General features: G+C 35.5%; 1 protein-coding gene across 1 annotated transcript in view; it reads left to right on the top strand.

Annotated features, from left to right (window-relative positions):
* The window catches only part of LOC135208735 (protein Wnt-7b-like), a 92716-nt gene that overhangs the window by 7524 nt on the left and 77692 nt on the right, over positions 1-7500 (top strand). The gene's annotated exons all lie outside the window — the stretch shown is intronic.

The raw sequence follows: 7500 nt of genomic DNA, 5'->3' as shown, positions 1-7500 counted from the left end.
TCAAATAGTCTAATTATCTCATTTGCGGAGGAAACTATACAGAGTGAGAATTGCTTGATAAATATTCTGTCAAATACCGTAGAGTTTCTTGTACATTGTTTCTGTAATAATAATAATACTACTACTACTACTTAATAATAATATTATTAATAATAATAATAATAATAATAATAATAGTAACAATAATAATAATTAATGTGTTGTCGGAGGGACGTAGTCACCTCACCACTCACCTTTGTTGCAAGTGCGTGGATCGCTCTAGGCCTACGGTTCACCAATCCACTCAGTTGTATTTGGGTACCACAAACCTCTTAAGTTAGGAAGGGTGTAGGGCTAGCAGCCTCAACCCTAATGACATGCTGAGGAACCTGTTAGAAATACAAATAAAACAGGGTTTAAATGAAACTTATTAATCCGAAGGGTGATCAAAATATTGATCAAAAGTCTAATTAATAATCCTCATTAGAGTATTGTCTTTATATCTGACTGCTCATCAAATGACGATTTTTGGTACAAAAATTTATGAGGGCCATTAGACAGTAATTTTCTATGGTGACCAGTTGTATGCTGGTTATTTTGAGACTAGAATTGTAACCAAAGTGATGTTTCAGTAATTACGTATATATATAGTATTTATTATTTTGAATCGTAAGTCGGATGGTGTTAATTGTATATTTTGTTTCGGATAAAATAAAAATATATTCTCTGAATTCATTGATATTTTGTTAGCAGGGTAGCAAAATGAACTTGAATTCAGCATTCTTCCTTTCATGAACTCTCTCTCTCTCTCTCTCTCTCTCTCTCTCTCTCTCTCTCTCTCTCTCTCTCTCTACATTCTTGAATTTCACTGATGCTTTGATATCAGAATGGAAAGCTTAATTCTACATTTTGTATTTCTTTTCCTTAATCTCTCTCTCTCTCTCTCTCTCTCTCTCTCTCTCTCTCTCTGTCCGAAACGGCTTACAAATCTATTACCGTTCTCGCCACTCACGTGAATGTTATCTTACAAAAGCAGACAGACCCCATCAGAACAGATCCGGATAATCTGAGAGAGAGAGAGAGAGAGAGAGAGAGGAGAGAGAGAGAGGAGAGAGAAGTGGGCATCACAATGGGTCTCCGTGTAATACGACCCCTAAAACGCTCTTCCGCCTCATTCATGCCCAACAAAAGCCACTGACCCGACACTTTTTACCCACTGTGAAAAGCTCGGCTTTGTCGCGTATCTGTGGAGTACCATCTTGGCCGTTGGGTTTTGCAACGGGATGTTGATCACCCCTGTGTTTGTTTTTTGTTGACAAAATCTTTATTTCGGATTTTATATTCTTGATTACATGTTACTGCTAGATGTTACAAGTTGGTGATAATGTTTATAAAAAGTGGTGTTTTTATCAAACATTTAGTTTCTATTGTTAAAAATGTTAATTCTTTTTATCTGCTTTAATCCTGAGTTTAATTCTTACGACTTGATATTGCCGTAGATGTTTATGTGATGCTTTATTTAAACACTTTATATTTATTTTTACTTATTCGCAAACTTAAGTACTAAGATTAAATCCATTTCCTGTATAAACAAGTTTTTTTGATGATATATAAAATGGATTGGCAAATTTGACTAAGAATTAAACATTCATGGCATTTTCTAATATAAAGAATTTGTCCTTGTTAGTAAAGATACATACATACATACATACATACATACATACATACATACATACATACATACATACATACATACATACATACATACATACATACATACATACATACATACATATGTCCCAAAGAAATACGTAGATCTTTCCATTTGTATTTCTGTCAGAATATGCACACCAAAACATACTTAACTAAACGTACAGATAGACGTATATATAAATTTTTTTGCAAAGCTCTCTTAACAACTTGAATATTTTTTAGAGTATGCTCTTTTAATAAAAATGGCTGTATAAAGTGTAATATTTGTCAAGATTTGTTTGTATTCATAACTCCGGTGAATATAACCCTTTGCTTTCATCAGAAAGGAGATACAGTATTTTGATATATGTAAGCATTGACGTGAGTCGACCGTGGAATAGGCGTATCTCTTTCATTGGTAATTTTACAAAAAGAGGGGAGCTATAGGTGATTCAAAAGTCGTGAACTGAAGATCAGTTATTTTTTGCAGTAATCATCGTTACTGGGTTCTAAATCCTCACTCATTATGGTACACGAGAATCAGCTCCATATTAATCCGGTCACGGGAAAAATAGAAAAATTAAGGTGCAAGAAAACGAAGAACATTTTTTCATGTTTATCCTCCAAAATTCTCGGAGCCAAAGGAGCGTCCCTCTCTGAGGGACAGTGTAAATGAGGGTGTTTCCAGGAATCTCTCTCTCTCTCTCTCTCTCTCTCTCTCTCTCTCTCTCTCTCTCTCTCTCTCTAGAAATGAGAGGGCTTAACACCTTGTAAAAAGCACTGTAAACGATCCACGTCGCTAAGTGGAGGTCACCTTATCCGTGACCCTTTTAACAATGGATTTTGAAGGTGGTGTTATTTTCATTGTCGCCCTTATGGTATCATGAAACAAGGAACATTTTTCTATACTGGTGCTGAATTAAGTTCACCCTTCTGTGGCATTACTTCAGCTAAGATTCATGACACTAATTTTGTACAAAATTCGAGAAAATATTAGTCTTTTGGCTAAAATGTCTGACAGCTAGATATTCAAATATACTTGGAAAAAGTTATGCTATGCTTTGCAAGTAGTGGTTAATTTAGTGCTAGAAACACGATTTGGAATTCAACCCACTTCGTCGGTTTTCCCTAATTATTAGACTCTCAAGTCAAAGTCTAAACTTATGAGGGACACTGCACCCTTTTCCTCTGGGGTTCAGTTTCCTTATCTTCATCTTCTTGTCTCTGAGAGAGAGAGAGAGAGAGAGAGAGAGAGAGAGAGAGAGAGAGAGAGAGAGTATTTGAGTATTTGAGTATTATATTTAAAATACATAGAATAAACAAAGCTCGTAAGTATTGAACAAAAGCTAATTAAAATCGAAACCTTAACAGTGAGACAAATAGATATATCGACAGAGAGAGAGAGAGAGAGAGAGAGAGAGAGAGCGCTAAGCTATTATTCAGGAAAGGGTGGGTCGGTCTGCCGATTCGGCCTGTCGAATATCCTCTCAGTGATGACACCCATGATAAGACTATGTGTCTCTCTTTCTCTCTCTCTCTCTCTCTGTCAACACAAACACTCGATACTAGACACAACCTTTCGTGAAATTTGAGCCATGCTTAAGGCGAAGGACTCAGAGAAGAAGAAGAAGAAGAAGAAGAAGAAGAAGAAGAAGAAGAAGAAGAAGAAGAAGGACACATACTAGATTGTGTGATACTTGATTTTTATCGTCGTTCTAAGCGGTCTTTAGCGATCTCAGCTACTACTTGTTGAGCAAGTTAGCAATGGCGACTTTCGGATAGCTCTGTCTCTTGTATGCGCTGCTGGAATGTACGTGTGTTTGTGCGCTCACGTGTGCGTGCTCCTGTGTATATGAGTGTGTGCGCAAGTGTGCGTGTATAAGAAATCTTCTTTATTGTTTTGGTATCAGGATTCGTCTTATTTATTTGATTTTCTCAAACTTTCCGTTCATTTTCAACAAGAATCTTTTTACATGGATTTTTATTCCTCACCAAAACTGAAAAGCATTACCACTAGTTATCAATAAATTATCAAATTCTTCCCGAAAAATATCACTCAAGAATTCACACCACTCAAAACACTGAAGGAAACCTAATTCCAAAAATATGATCTTCGACATTAAAAAAAGATCAATTGGTAATTTTTTATGGATTCATGATACCATTTTCTTTGTGTATTTAAAGACCGTTTTCATTCCTCTTCATCTTCTTATAAAAAATGAGTAAAGACTTTGTTACTCACTTAAGTCACATCAAAAAGGCAAAGCAGAGGGGCCAGGTGCCGAGGGCAATGAAACACAATGAGGCACGAGAGCCGCAGGATTAATATAATTAAATTAATGGTTCGGAAAATAAATTATATTTAAATTTAATGCGCAGATACTTATCCGATTATTTCTGCGTCAAGTTTCAGGAACATTTTTCAATAAAGTAATTGTATTTTACTTTCACTGACGTTCATGTGCTCTCGCTCTGTTCTTTATTCGTTTGTCTTTCTTAAAAGATTTTCACCCAACGAGTAAAAGAATAGAATAACTAATGGGTATTCTTCCCATTCACACAAGACAGATACTCACTTAAGCATGGATTCAGTGGTGATTACAATATCCTCCATTGAAGCAAATCAAATAGTTATTTTAATAGCTCGATGGTGGAAGTGAAAAAATTGATATAATTAAAAAACGCGTTTGAAAGACCTCCACCTTTAATATGGGATTTTTAATTGAAACTGTTTACACGTACAGAGTGTATTTCATCCATGCAAAAAATTTATAAATTTCACATTTTTTTTTTTTACAAAAATACCAGTAGCAAACACGAACACTATATGTCTTGCAGATCTCAATAAGCATTAAAAATATAAAGCAAATAACTCCAAAGTTTATAAGGATATTGTTCACTAAAATATAAGCCTAAAAAGATTAAACAAATTCAAGAACAGTAACATTATTGAAGAAGAGAATATTAAACAAATAATATATTAATCAATATCAGTTACCTAATCCAATACATACTCCCGTAAAGCAACGGAACTTAGAAGACCAAAATGACCTTAGGAAAAGTGCAGATTGGCAAAGAGACCTCTCAACGAAACGTTACTTACGGTATCAATGTACCTCATCTAACAGAGACCAATTTTACTCGACCACCCCACGGATTGAAGATCCCTCGGGCCAGTCAGAGCGAAAGGTGGGTGGATGGGTGGGTGGGTGGATGGGTAGCAGCTACACCAGTTATGCCCTTCGTAGCGAGGGGCATAATGATGCCATAAGGGTACTCGAGATGAATTGTGATTAGACGCGGCCTTGACTCCCCATCAGATGCTAAGAAGGTCACGGATTGAAAACTGCCGTTGGAATGGACAGATGTGGTGGTGGACTTGTGGCGGTGAGCCGCCCTTTGTTTTTGGCCGGCTTGTTTGTGTGTTTGTGTGTCCTTGTTTGGGCCCTTGTTTGGTTCCTTTGTTTGGGTGCAGACTGGATGACAAAGAGAGGGAACTTGGTTTCAGCATGTGGGTAAAGCTGCTGTGATATATATATATATATATATATATATATATATATATATATATATATATATATATATATATATATATGCACTAATCAGTTATAATTCCCTTTTGGTGTAACTTGTTCACAAAGTATAGTGAATTCGATATGTGTATTATATTTGTGGTTTGATATACATACATACATATGTTTGTATGTATATATATAAGAAATATACATATACTATATGTATATATACATATATATGTATATATATATATATATATATATATCATATGTGTGTGTGTGTGTGTGTATATATATATAGACTATATATATATATATATATATATATATATATACATATATGTGTGTGTGCGTGTGTGCGTGTGTGCGTGCGTGCGTGTGTGAAACCACAAATGTAATCCACATACCGAATTCACGATACTTTGTGATCAACTTACACCCAAGGGGAATTATAACTGATCAGTGCATCTTACCGGGGCAAGGTTCCTCCCCAATTTTCGAAGCCATATTAAAATCCAGTCGTTAATTTTCTCGCCAATTCCTGCAAACGTGCCAAAATCTTGGTGTTCAAGTCCTTCACCAATTTTCGTTGGCATATCAAAATCGTCGTGTTAACTTTTATTGAACAAAATTCCTTCGTTATACTAAAATTTTAGTTACTTTTTTTTCTACCAATTTTCAGTTTTCTGAGTCATGATATTATTGCTGACGATTTTCGTTGAAAATTTCGCAATTTTTTTCGTCATTAATAAGATACTCATAAAAACAAGAAAAATGCATTACTTCCTTGAAGTCTAATGTATGGATTATTGAATTAAAAAAAAAGATCTTATCTTTACTGTTTTTTTTACTACATTTTGTGGAAAGTCATATTCCTTGTGCATTACTAAAAAAATATAACTATTGATTCATAGTCACTTAAACCCATGGAATTCTAGTTGAATGTTTTGCCAACAGATTTCATCAAAATCTCGCATGGCTTTAAATGGCGAGAGACCTGCTAATCAGTCATATACATAATCGAAACTGAGATTCATTTATTAAAGGGCCATTTAGGAATATTAGAGGAAGAACGTTACCGAATATCGACACGAGTCTTTGAACTGATTCGTCAAAGTAAGGAATCTTCTCCTTATCATTTTGAACAATAGTTGGTGTCAGGTGATATTCTTCAGGGCAATGAATTTGCACAAGGGTTCAGGCTACAAGCTGTAAGTCTTTTCCTTATGGCTAACGCCATGGCACTGACAGATACGATTCTGTGGAAAACAGCTTCATATTGGGCTCTGCTTTAAAACGACCCTCTGAAGATGACAAAGAAAATATCTGAGATCAAATATGAAAATTCCACGTGTTAGTTTTGCATCGTTTTTTCTCCTTTTACGAAAAGTCTAATTCTCGCATTCTGGGCAGAACCTGAGACGGTAATAGCATTAGGCAGGGGAGTAGGATGGCATGTCCTAAAGGGTATCCTACTGGAGACCTATGGGGAAGGGACGGATAGATTCCTGTCCAACATACTGAGATCCCTTGTTTTGTCTGCTTGTTCTAGGAAAGAACCATTGACTTATTATCTCCAAATTGCACAATAAATAAGTAAATATTATTAACCGGTTTTATGACACGCATAACACTTAACAAGGAGTGTAACTAACGTATGGAAAAATCAATATCTGTTATATTAGTTCATCTTTGAAACAAAAGTAATGTTGCTTGTTACGGGAAACTTTTGAGCAAAGAGTATCATTCATGTATAGTTGAATGGCTGAGATATCCTAATCCTGTTGAGTTTCTTAAAAAGAATGTGACTACGTTTGTATCATAAATACCTTGATATTTCTTTGCTTAAATGAAGAGGCAGACGAAATGGCCAACATCAGTGCCTATATTAGCCAGGCATACGTGAAGCAGAAGAGAGAGAGAGAGAGAGAGAGAGAGAGAGGAGAGAGAGAGAGAGAGAGAGAATGTAAAAAAAAATGGGCCTTATTCCTGAATGAAGCATTTTACCCAAATCTTGAAGGATGAAATGCCTTTAGCTAAAGGTACCCACAGTCCCTATTTTAAAATAAGGGCATGGGCCTATTGTAAACTGAATTTTGTTCCTATCGCTTTGTTTTACGACACCAATGATGCCAAGTGGGAGGTATAAATAGCTTATTTAAACCTGGGAGGAAAGTACTGTCGTATTGAACGTTGGAGTTAACTGTACATATTTTTTATTGTTCTATGAATTTCAACTCGAGTAACAAAGTATTTTTTATGAATGAAACACTGTTATTGATTATAGTAACACATCCGTGTGCGTTTGGGTGCG

The sequence above is a fragment of the Macrobrachium nipponense genome, chromosome 35 (assembly GCF_015104395.2).
Source record: "Macrobrachium nipponense isolate FS-2020 chromosome 35, ASM1510439v2, whole genome shotgun sequence".
Lineage (NCBI taxonomy): Eukaryota > Metazoa > Arthropoda > Malacostraca > Decapoda > Palaemonidae > Macrobrachium > Macrobrachium nipponense.
Note: the sequence above shows the minus strand (reverse complement) of the source record. Positions and strands in the feature narration are given on the sequence as shown.